Raw genomic sequence first — 13,662 nt, 5'->3', positions numbered from 1 at the left:
TTTTGTTTTTGAATGTCAGAAATGTATATTTGTGAATGTTGAGATGTTATATTGGTTTCACTGGTAAAAATAAATAATTGAAATGGGTATATATTTGTTTTTTGTTAAGTTGCCTAATAATTATGTACAGTAATAGTCACCTGCACACACAGATATCCCCCTAAAATAGCTAAAACTAAAAACAAACTAAAAACTACTTCCAAAAATATTCAGCTTTGATATTAATGAGTTTTTTAGGTTCATTGAGAACATGGTTGTTGTTCAATAATAAAATTAATCCTCAAAAATACAACTTGCCTAATAATTCTGCACTCCCTGTATATAGTCAAGCTGAACAGCACATGAAGCCCTTTTTGCAGTGACTGATCAAAAACCTCTCACTCAGCAGCAATCCTTGAATTCAGACATTAGTTCCCACACAATATCATGAGACCCCCCAGTACTCCTAACCAAATCTACAGAGAAAAGAGAGGGAGAGAGAGAGAAAAGCACCAAATATGCAATAAAAACCTAAAAAATTAAAATGAGTAAAAGAAGAAAAATGTAAATATAAATTTATCAAAGAAATACCCAAACAAAAATAAAAAAATATAACTGAAAAATAAAAAAGGAGAAAAAACATTTGATTACATACATTGAGCTTCAGCAAAAAGTTAATTTTACCTTAACCCAAAACGCATACAAAAACTAAAACCTTAGGAACAAATACAATTGTATAGGACTGAATTAACAAATCAATGTCCTGGAGGGTTCCCCTGAAACCATACAGGAGAAATTCCTACCCACCCAGTAATTGAAATGTTAATTTGGCCAGCCCCAAACAGCTTCAGATTCATTTGACCAGAGAAGCAGGATTTAACATCACAAGGTCCCAAAACCGGTTTCTTTCACATTTTAACCGTTCATATCGTGATTTAAAATCCGCTTCATTGATCCAAGACCTTGGCTGTCCCTGGGTTCTCTGCCTTTGCAAAGAAGCATGACTCGGACCATTACCCCACCTTGCAGAATAAGCCACTTTACTTCTAGGTGTGGTTCTGGGGTACTTAACAAACCTGTGTCTGTTGCAATTAGCAACGTCACAATATCGTGCAATGTGGCCGTATTCCCTGCATGCGAAACAAACAATAGCTCGCCTTCGTGCACAAGGCGATTTGACTTGGTGCACAACATTAACCATCCTAGCCACGCTACTATCTGCATTGAGTCCACTTACCACGGACTCGTCTGAGGAATCGTCTGGCCTTGTGTTAACACTTCCAACTCCAGGGTCAGACACATTGTCCATCTCCATCCCTGAGTCAACTCCACCATGCGAACCACAATCCATAGACTTCTCCATGCTTTCAGCCCATACATTGCCTCTAATCCCAGACACATTACTCTCCAATGGTTGTTTCAATAACTCTGGCAATTCCCTTACAGCACCCTGTGCATGCCTCAGGCTTTCAGATAAACTTTCATTCTCCTTGCACAGCTCAGTATTACACCTCACAGTACATTCATAATTAGCGCTAGCTTCAGCTGCCTGCTGGAAAAGAGATCTCAATTTAAGAATTTCCACTTTTAAATCTTCCACTTCTCCTTCCAAACTCCGCTTCAGTCTACAAGACTCCTGATATTTATCCGCTATCCACCCAGCAGCAAAAATCAGAGCATACTTGCCTTTCCTTTTGCGCCATTTTTTTGTACTGATCAGGTTTTCTACACAATTCTGGGCCTGCAGCCATGGATCAGTAGATCCCCGCATAGCCTGAAGAATGGCCGCCGTGTCCTTCAACTTTGTTACTTCTTTAAAAATACTTTCCATTGCACCAGAAAACAAACACCACAATGGTTGCTACAAAATACAACACACTAGTACCAATTTCTAGGGGTTGTCCCAATACTTTTGGCTCAGAACCTTTCTACACTGTAGTACCCGTATTAATTATGCCAAGAAAGTCTACAATTCAGTGTAACAGCCACAGATATACAAACATTAAGCAGAATCATCAACTATAGGACGATTTCACCACTAAACTGCCACTAATGCTCACACAATGGTTCCTGTATCAGACTGGTCACTGCGCTATACTATAACCGAACACTAAACCGATATCACAAAACTTATCAAAACAAAATCAAACTGTACATAGAAAGGTTACAAAAAAACAAGATAACTATTCAACAAAACTAACATTTCCGGCAAAAATAATTAAATCGCTTTCCATAGCAAACTAACTAAAATGGCCGACAAACTTAAAGATGGCCGACAAGCATGGTCAAGAAGGCCGACAAGCACATGGTCAAGATGGCCGACAAGCACATGGTAAAACCAATTGCTGCCTCTATAAACCTCTATAAAATCGCCTCTTACAAATTCACAGTAACATAAAAGTTAAGAAGTTACAAAAAACACAATACCCTGTACTGCTCATCATACAATCTCTGTACAATCAACACAATGGAAAAACACTTACCTTACTCCTTACACAAATAGAGCGAAAAATGTTCTTTTAACAAGCAGAAATTTTCTCGGACACAGCAGACAAAACTATAGTTTCCCTATATCCTCCCTTTTACCTGCTGTGCAGAGAAAAAAAATCTGTTTAATCCACCTAGCTCGCCATCTGTTGTAGACAAATTAATGGTTGCAATCAGCTCGCATCAAAGTTTGTGTAAGGAAAAAGTTAAGTCCATCTTCCCTCAGCCGTGGCTAGAGCCAGACTCAAATGCTACCATCTTGATTGAAATCCTGAGCAACTCCCTGGTCCTCCTTGCCCAGTCCATCCTTTATTGACTAAACAAAAGGTGTAAAAGGGGCTGGCCCAAGACAAGGATACAGGAAGTGATGACATATCAAAGGACAGGGAGGGGCAGTCAATGTGGCTGTGCAGACAATGGACACACCCCATCCTTGTATAACATAGCCAGCTGACAAACACATGTATACAATAATCTACCATTACCACTGAGAGACATGATGACAATCTATAAAACACACACACACATCCTAAGATAAAATGTCCGCATAATAAAATTTCCACAACAGCTCTAAGCCAAATTTCTCCTGAATTTGAGAAAAGGAACACAGAATACCATTCTGATATAAGTCTCGCAGCGCATTTATCCCTAAAGATGCCCTGTTCCCTCTATGGTCTGCAAATGGGGGAGCAATGGATTATCCCACAAGGGTATATCATCCGCCCAGTCCTGATAACGACGCAATTTGGAGTCTCTCCAAACTTGATGTGCCAGCTTGTGAATCTGCAATAGTTTCCTCAGCAGCGATTCAGTCCCTTCTAGCATTGGCCATAAACTGGACAGCTCCAAATACTGTTGCAAATAATACTCCATATTCATAAGGGGCTGCCCATTTACCCAACCAGCCAGAAATTTCAACTGACCCGCCAGGAAGTATAAATGAAAATCCAGCAATGCCGCACCACCCATCATCCTGGATCGCTGCAACGTATGTAAGGCTAATTTATGTCTGGCTTTGCCCCAGATAAATTGGACCATTAAGGAGTGAAGGCGATCAAAAAAGCTCCTAGGTACTGGAGTACAGGCATGCTCCAACAGATATAACCCCTTGGGTAACAGAATCATTTTTATCAGGTTGATCCATCCCATAATAGATATAGGCAGAGTTTTCCAGACTTTGAACTTGCTAGAAAAAACAGATTCCAAAGGGGCAATATATTTGGCATACGCCTCTCTTGGCTCCCTAGTAATAAAAATCCCCAAGTATTTAAAATGGTCTACAATCCTCAGGTTATGATAATCAGTGGGCCAATCAGAGTTCCATAAAGGCATTATAGCTGATTTGGTCCAGTTAATATGTAACCCTGAAAACCGACCAAACAATATTGATCGCCCGCGGCAAAGATACATCCAACCTACTGATGAACAATATGAGGTCATCTGCGTACAGGCCCACCCTGTCCTCCGTCCCCCCAAGCTCAACACCCGCATATATTCGATCCCGGCGAATGCAGAGAGCCAGATGTTCAATGGCAATTGCAAACAAGAGAGGGGAGAGAGGGCAACCCTGCCTCGTACCCCTCTGCAAATTAAAATAAGCTGAGGTAGTACCATTTACTAAGACATTGGCCCTGGGGCTTTTATAAAGTATCCGGATCCACTGCATGAATCTAGGACCAGAGCCAAACTTCCTCATCACTTTCATCAGATACGACCATTCCAGTAAATCAAAAGCCTTTGCCGTATCCAGTGAGGCCAAGGCCCATTGCCTGTCATTTTGAGTACCAATTTGGGCTATGACTTGCGTCCTGCGAATATTACTAGAGGTCGAGCGTCCAGGTATAAACCCAGTCTGATCACTATGTATTATGCTGGCAATCATCTTGATCAACCTATTGGCAAAGATCTTTGTCAGAATCTTATAATCTAAGTTCAACAAGGATATCGGCCGATAGGAAGCACAGTCCGCTGGATCCTTATCCGGTTTTAAGAGCACCACTATGGTTGCTTCATACAGGGAGTCAGGTAACCTGCCTAGCCTTCAAGCCTCCTGGAACATCACCTTGAGTTGAGGCCCAAGGATATCTACATATTTAGAGTATATCTCTAATGGCAGGCCATCAGGACCAGGGGCTTTCCCATTTGCCAGGTCTTCTATAGCCTCCTGTATCTCCTCTATGGTTATGTCCTCCTCTAACACATTACTGTCCTCCATTGATAAGGTTGGATGTTCTATCTCATCTAGGTAGCTCTCAAGTTCTAAATCTGAATGATCCGCTCGTGATCGGTATAAATCACGGTAGAAGTCAGCGAAGCTCGATAGGATGTCTGACACAGAATCCCTAACCTCGCCATTTGGGGCCTGTATTAGCAGAACTGGCGGGGCTGACGAGTTCTTATGGACAATATGAGCCAATACTCACCCTGCCCTATCTCCCACCTCAAAGGGCTGTTGTCTATAAAAGAACAGCTTCCGGTTGCTTTTCTCATGTAAGTGGACTAGATACATTCTGCCTTTCTGCAACCAATCTTGCCTGTTTGCCTCAGAGGTATCCATTGCAAATCTCGCTTCAGCCTCCCTAACACATGTATTAAGAGAGCCCTCTTTCTCCCTGGTTTCCCTCTTAACAAAGATATAGATGACTTAAGACATCCCCTAAGATAAGCTTTAAGGGTGTCCCACAATAGCAGGGGATTCGTATCCACATCCTGTACCTCCAGATCTTTCAGAAGGGTGAGCCAGAATGGGTGAACTCTCAGATTTATCCTAGACCTCCTCTCCTGTGTGTCATTTAGCCTCACTATTAACGGTGCATGATCGGAAACACTCCGGGGGCCATGCAAAATATCTGACAGTTCTAGGAACACCTCAGGGGAGCCAAATACGTAGTCAATCCTAGAAATTGCACCAGAGGAGGGAGTAAAACAGGAATACTCTATGGATTCCGGATGTTTCTCCCTCCATAGGTCCAACCATCCCATCTCCGCAATCTAGGACGCCAGCAGACTTGGCATGCCAGAGGGCGGGGAAACCGGATTAGCATGGAAGCGGTCTATCCGCGGGTTCGTAACCATATTGAGCTGCAAAAGTGACCGCGGTCTGCAGAAGAGACATATTAGCAGGAGGGGGACAGTAGATAGTTAGAATCACAAACGGAATATTATTCACATGCGCATGTACAAAAATATACCTGCCTTCCGTATCGGACTCAACCGTGTGTGGCTCCCATCTAATAGAGCGGTTAACAAGAAGAGACACTCCTTTTGAATGGGAAGTACCAAATGAGTGACTGGACCATTGTAACCAGGGTTTCTGTAATCTAGCTGCCGTTTCGGCTGTGAGGTGGGTCTCTTGTAAGCAAAATAAATGTGGGTTATATCTACGGACATGTGCAAACACGGATATTCTCTTACCCGGATACCCCAGGCCCCTCACATTCCATGACATCAACAATATGGCAGCCATTTCCTCTGTGTCATCAAGCTACAAACAGGACTGTCAACCCTCCAGGTACCCCTGTGTATACATCTCCACATCATGTCAAATACATACATTTTGCCGTCTACTAACTGTGTAATACCATATAGTGCCCAGACATAATACAACAACATAAATATGAACCAACTATGCCATAAACTAGCATTGAATAACATAGTATGATGCCAAAGATCGGGTAATATCTTCCCTGTGGCTGAATAATCAGGGACCAGCATGTCACGAGATGTAAAACAGAACATGCCGGTATCTGACCATCTCCCTTAGCACGATATAAGTCGTGCCTGCAGCTATTTTCATATATATATGAACAGTGAAACAGCAGAACTCACGCTGAAAGCATAATGTCAGTACGGTTACCCGTGCGGGTTACTAAGCAATACCCATATGTGCCACAATACGTCCCGACCGACCGTTAAGGTCTCCTAGGTACAATAAAAGTGGGTTGCTGACGTGCTGCCGTACTTCAAGGAGGTGGCGGCAATCTTCGCATCTTCCTTGCGACCCATTCATCCGCCTCTTTGGGATCCGTGAAAAAAAGTGATCTCTCGCCATCCACCACTCGCAGCCTGGTGGAGTATGCCATAGAATATGATAAGTTCATGATCCGGAGTCTCTTTTTTACAGCAACAAGGGTCGCCCGCCTCTTCTGTAGGTCAGCGGAGAAATCGCGGAACAAAGACACCTTGGCATTTTCGTGCATGATGGTTTGCATCTTCCTAGCTTGAGTAAGGATCAAGTCGCGGTCTTTCCAATTCAGCATGCGAGCCAGGAGCGGCCTGGGTGGGGCGTTCCCGGAGGTGGCGGGCACGCCGGCACCCTGTGGGCCCGCTCCTCTGCATATGCCATAGAGAATGGTGCCTCAGGGAAGGTTGACTTAAACCAGGCCTCTAGAAATGCTGCAGGATCCTGCCCCTCTGTTCTCTCAGGTAGGCCCGGTATGCGCACGTTGTTTCTCCTGGCCCTGTTCTCCAGGTCGTCGCATTTTTTCTGCCATAAGGAGACTGAACCCTCCAGGGCTTGTATCTTAGCAGGTAATGGGCGTGTGAGGTCCTCCAGCTCGGAGATTCTCTCCTCTGTACCCCGCACCCTGTCCCTGAGTTGCTGGACATCATGCCTGAGGAGTCCCACATCCACGCGTACCTCCTCAATCTTTGTAGTGAGGGAGGTTTGGCAAACCAGTATCGCCGACATCAGTTGATCATGCGCCTCTTTCGGGGTAAGTTCAGCCGCCTCAGGCTCGTTAGCAGCTGCTTGCAATGCCGCTTGACCGTGGGTGTGCTGAGAACGAGGCGTCCCGGCTACTGCGGCGCCATGTTGATTCTCCTGGCGCGCAAATTCCTTCAGCCGTTCAGCAGCGGCTTGAGCTTTACTGGGTCCCATCACCGGCTGCAATAAGCATTCGAGCTGTTGTACACCGTTTAACCACTTCAGCCCCGCTAGGTGAAACCCCCTTCATGACCAGGCCACTTTTTACACTTCGGCACTACACTCCTTTCACCGTTTATCGCTCGGTCATGCAACTTACCACCCAAATGAATTTTACCTCCTTTTCTTCTCACTAATGGAGCTTTCATTTGGTGGTATTTTATTGCTGCTGACATTTTTACTTTTTTTGTTATTAATCAAAATGTAACGATTTTTTTGCAAAAAAATGACATTTTTCACTTTCAGCTGTGAAATTTTGCAAAAAAAACGACATCCATATATAAATTTTTCGCTAAATTTATAGTTCTACATGTCTTTGATAAAAAAAAAATGTTTGGGCAACAAAAAAATGGTTTGGGTAAAAGTTATAGCATTTACAAACTATGGTACAAAAATGTGAATTTCCGCTTTTTGAAACGGCTCTGATTTTCTGAGCACCTGTCATGTTTCCTGAGGTTCTACAATGCCCAAACAGTATAACTACCCCACAAATGACCCCATTTCGGAAAGTAGACACCCTAAGGTATTCGCTGATGGGCATAGTGAGTTCATAGAACTTTTTATTTTTTGTCACAAGTTAGCGGAAAATGATGATGATTTTTTATTTTATTTTTTTCTTACAAAGTCTCATATTCCACTAACTTGCGACAAAAAATAAAACCTTCTAGGAACTCACCATGCCCCTCACAGAATACCTTGGGGTGTCTTCTTTCCAAAATGGGGTCACTTGTGGGGTAGTTATACTGCCCTGGCAATTTAGGGGCCCAAATGTGTGAGAAGAACTTTGCAATCAAAATGTGTAAGAAATGACCGGTGAAATCCGAAAGGTGCACTTTGGAATATGCGCCCCTTTGCCCACCTTGGCAGCAAAAAAGTGTCACACATGTGGTATCTCCGTACTCAGGAGAAGTTGGGGAATGTGTTTTGGGGTGTCATTTTACATATACCCATGCTGGGTGAGAGAAATATCTTGGCAAACGACAACATTTCCCATTTTTTTATACAAAGTTGGCATTTGACCAAGATATTTTTCTCACCCAGCATGGGTATATGTAAAATGACACCCCAAAACACATTCCCCAACTTCTCCTGAGTACGACGATACCAGATGTGTGACACTTTTTTGCTGCCAAGGTGGGCAAAGGGGCACATATTCCAAAGTGCACCTTTCGGATTTTGCAGGGCATTTTTTACACATTTTGATTGCAAGGTACTTCTCACACATTTGGGCCCCTAAATTGCCAGGGCAGTATAACTACGCCACAAGTGACCCCATTTTGGAAAGAAGACACCCTAAGGTATTCCGTGAGGGGCACTGCGAGTTCCTAGAATTTTTTATTTTTTGTCACAAGTTAGCAGAAAATGATGATTTTTTTTTTCTCTTTTTTCCTTACAAAGTCTCATATTCCACTAACTTGCGACAAAAAATAAAAAATTCTAGGAACTCGCAGTGCCCCTCACGGAATACCTTAGGGTGTCTTCTTTCCAAAATGGGGTCACTTGTGGCGTAGTTATACTGCCCTGGCAATTTAGGGGCCCATATGTGTGAGAAGTACCTTGCAATCAAAATCTGTAAAAAATGACCGTGCAAATCCGAAAGGTGCACTTTGGAATATGTGCCCCTTTGCCCACCTTGGCATCAAAAAAGTGTCACACATCTGGTATCAGTCGTACTCAGGAGAAGTTGGGGAATGTGTTTTGGGGTGTCATTTTACATATACCCATGCTGGGTGAGAAAAATATCTTGGTCAAATGCCAACTTTGTATAAAAAAATGGGAAAAGTTGTCGTTTGCCAAGATATTTCTCTCACCCAGCATGGGTATATGTAAAATGACACCCCAAAACACATTCCCCAACTTCTCCTGAGTACGGCGATACCAGATGTGTCACACTTTTTTGCTGCCAAGGTGGGCAAAGGGGCACATATTCCAAAGTGCACCTTTCGGATTTTGCAGGGCATTTTTTACACATTTTGATTGCAAGGTACTTCTCACACATTTGGGCCCCTAAATTGCCAGGGCAGTATAACTACGCCACAAGTGACCCCATTTTGGAAAGAAGACACCCTAAGGTATTCCGTGAGGGGCACTGCGAGTTCCTAGAATTTTTTATTTTTTGTCACAAGTTAGCAGAAAATGATGATTTTTTTTTTTTTCTCTTTTTTCCTTACAAAGTCTCATATTCCACTAACTTGCGACTAAAAATAAAAAATTCTAGGAACTCGCCATGCCCCTCACGGAATACCTTGGGGTGTCTTCTTTCCAAAATGGAGTCACTTGTGGCGTAGTTATACTGCCCTGGCAATTTAGGGGCCCATATGTGTGAGAAGTACTTTGCAATCAAAATCTGTAAAAAATGACCGGAGAAATCCGAAAGGTGCACTTTGGAATATGCGCCCCTTTGCCCACCTTGGCATCAAAAAAGTGTGACACATCTGGTATCGCCGTACTCAGGAGAAGTTGGGGAATGTGTTTTGGGGTGTCATTTTACATATACCCATGCTGGGTGAGAGAAATATGTTGGCAAAATACAACTTTTCCCATTTTTTTATACAAAGTTGGCATTTGACCAAAATATTTATCTCACCCAGCATGGGTATATGTAAAATGACACCCCAAATCACATTCCCCAACTTCTTCTGAGTACGGCGATACCAGATGTGTCACACTTTTTTGCAGCCTAGATGCGCAAAGGGGCCCAAATTCCTTTTAGGAGGGCATTTTTAGACATTTGAAACCCAGACTTCTTCTCACGCTTTAGGGCCCCTAAAAAGCCAGGGCAGTATAAATACCCCACATGTGACCCCACTTTGGAAAGAAGACACCCCAAGGTATCCAATGAGGGGCCTGGCAAGTTCAAAGAATTTTTTTTTTTTCGCATAAGTTAGCGGAAATTGATTTTTTTTTGTTTTTTTCTCACAAAGTCTCAATTTCCGCTAACTTAGGACAAAAATTTCAATCTTTCATGGACTCAATATGCCCCTCAGCAAATACCTTGGGGTGTCTTCTTTCCAAAATGGGGTCAGTTGTGGGGTGTTTGTACTGCCCTGGCATTTGAGGGTCTCCGCAATCATTACATGTATGGCCAGCATTAGGAGTTTCTGCTATTCTCCTTATATTGAGCATACAGGTAATGAGATTTTTTTTTCCGTTCAGCCTCTGGGCTGAAAGAAAAAAATGAACGGCACAGATTTCTTCATTCGCATCGATCAATGTGGATGAAAAAATCTCTGCCAAAAAAAAAAAATGGAGGGGAAAGGCGTCTGCCAGGACATAGGAGCTCCGCCCTACATCCATACCCACTTAGCTCGTATGCCCTGGCAAACCAGATTTCTCCATTCGCATCAATCGATGTGGATGAATAAATCATTGCCGGGATTTTTTTTTTTATATATATATATATATATATATACAAAGTGCTTGCCAAAGCATAGGAACGCCGCCTCCTCCTCAGCTCGTATGCCTTGGCAAACGTATCTGTCACTGCAGAGGAGAAAATCCCGTCTTGCAGCGCCGCATACACCGACTTGCGTGTAATCTGACAGCAGCGCAATGCTTCTGTCAGAATGCACATCGGTGCTGCAGCTAGTAGATCGGTTGGTCCACCTGGAAGGTAAAAAGACAAAAAAAAAAAAAAGAAAAAAACAGGCCACAACGCAATAATTTTATTAACTTTGGAACAGAACATGTAACTTTAACTTTTGGAACTAAACATTAACCTGTTTGCTTACCTGTTTTTTTTTTTGTTTTTTTTTTGTTTTTTTACCTTTATAGAACAAACCTCTCCTTCCCCATGGTCAATGTGCAAAGCGCAAATCGCCCAAAGATGTGGCGAAGTGCGTTATGCACTTTGTCCCATGTGAAAGGAGACGTTTGCAGCAGCAGTGAGTGAATGGGCCCTAATAGCCCTGTGTGCCTGTCCTGGTGAGATGATCCCTATGGTAATAGTGTACCTGTGAGTGGTACTTCCGGAAACACTCTCCAAAGCATAGGGCAGGGTGGTCCGGACAGTCAGGACAGAAATAGCGGGTGTCACGCCTTATTCCACTCCTGCTACAGACACGACATCTTTTTCGGGGTGACGGTTGGGTTGAGGTACCAGGAACGACATTGGGGAAATGTCGCTCGTGTAGACGGCTAACTACACTGGTGGTTGGGGCCACGGAACCTCCTGGATACAGGAGGTTCTCGATGATCTCTTCCTGAAATTTGAGGAAGGATCCAGTTCTCCCAGCCTTACTGTAGAGAACAAAACTATTGTACAGAGCCAATTGAATTAAATATACAGACACCTTCTTATACCAGCGTCTGGTGCGTCGGGAAACTAAATACGGAGACAACATCTGGTCATTGAAGTCGACCCCTCCCATGTGGAGGTTATAGTCGTGGACTGAGAGGGGCTTTTCAATGACACGGGTTGCTCGCTCAATTTGTATTGTCGTGTCTGCGTGAATGGAGGAGAGCATGTAAACGTCACGCTTGTCTCTCCATTTCACCGCGAGCAGTTCTTCGTTACACAGTGCGGCCCTCTGCCCCCTTGCAAGACGGGTGGTAACGAGCCGTTGGGGGAAGCCCGCGCGACTAGTTCGCGCGGTACCACAGGCGCCAATCCGTTCTAGAAACAAATGCCTAAAGAGGGCCACACTTGTGTAAAAATTGTCCACATAAAGATGGTACCCCTTGCCGAATAAGGGTGACACCAAGTCCCAAACTGTCTTCCCACTGCTCCCCAGGTAGTCAGGGCAACCGACCGGCTCCAGGGTCTGATCTTTTCCCTCATAGACCCGAAATTTGTGGGTATAGCCTGTGGCCCTTTCACAGAGCTTATACAATTTGACCCCATACCGGGCGCGCTTGCTTGGGATGTATTGTTTGAAGCCAAGGCGCCCGGTAAAATGTATCAGGGACTCGTCTATGCAGATGTTTTGCTCTGGGGTATAAATATCTGCAAATTTCTGGTTGAAATGGTCTATGAGGGGCCGAATTTTGTGGAGCCGGTCAAAAGCAGGGTGGCCCCTGGGACGGGAGGCGGTGTTGTCACTAAAGTGCAGGAACCGCAGGATGGCCTCAAAACGTGCCCTGGAAATGGCAGCAGAGAACATGGGCATGTGATGAATCGGGTTCGTGGACCAATATGACCTCAATTCATGCTTTTTTGTCAGGCCCATGTTGAGGAGGAGGCCCAGAAAAGTTTTAAGTTCGGAAACTTGGACTGGTTTCCACCGGAAAGGCTGGGCATAAAAGCTTCCCGGGTTAGCGGTGATAAATTGTGTGGCATACCTGTTTGTTTCGGCCACAACTATGTCTAAAAGCTCCGCAGTCAAGAACAGCTCAAAAAATCCCAGGGCCGAACCGATCTGAGCCGTCTCAACCCGAACTCCAGACTGGGCAGTGAAAGGGAAAACTACAGGTGCGGCTGAAGTTGGGGACTGCCAATCAGGGTTTGCCAGCACCTCTGGGATTCTAGGGGCTCTACGGGCACGTCTTTGCGGTGGCTGCGACGGGGTCACTACTGCACGTGCCACCGTACCAGCTTCAACTGCCCTTCTGGTGCTCGCTACTTCACCAGGTTGTACGGCAGTGCTGGTACTAGGTCCAGGGAGGGCTGGGCTGCTGGTGTATGCCTCACCACGAAATCCGACAGCACCAGCCCCACTCTGCTGCTCTTGAAGCGGATCCTGCGCAACCTGCGGTCTAGCGACACGGGGCCGGGTACGCCTGGTGGTATCAGGGACCTCAGCCTCCTCGTCCGAACTTTGGGTCAGAGAGCCACTGCTTTCTACAGGTTCGTATTCTGACCCGCTGGATTCATCAGATGAGGGTTCCCACTCCTCATCCGACTGGGTCAGAAGCCTGTAGGCCTCTTCAGAGGAATACCCCCTGTTTGACATGTGGGCAACTAAATTTAGGGGTATTCCCTGAGACTACCCAAGAAAAAAAAAGCAAGCCTGTCTTACAAAGGGGAGGCTAGCGAAGTACCGGAGGCCGCTGCGGTTGATAAAAAATATCAAAACTGATTTTTTTATCGCCGCAGTGCGTGTAAAGTGAATGTGCAGTGATCAAAAAAATTTTTTTTTTTTTGTCACTGCGGTGGGGCGGGTGTGGGCGAACGCACGTGTGGGCGACCGATCAGGCCTGATCGGGCAAACACTGCGTTTTGGGTGGAGGGCGAACTAAAGTGACACTAGTACTATTATAGATCTGACCGTGATCAGTTTTGATCACTTCCAGATACTATAAAAGTACAAATGCTGATTAGCGATACGCTAATC

This window comes from Bufo gargarizans, chromosome 3, assembly GCF_014858855.1.
Source record: "Bufo gargarizans isolate SCDJY-AF-19 chromosome 3, ASM1485885v1, whole genome shotgun sequence".
NCBI lineage: Eukaryota > Metazoa > Chordata > Amphibia > Anura > Bufonidae > Bufo > Bufo gargarizans.
Note: the sequence above shows the minus strand (reverse complement) of the source record.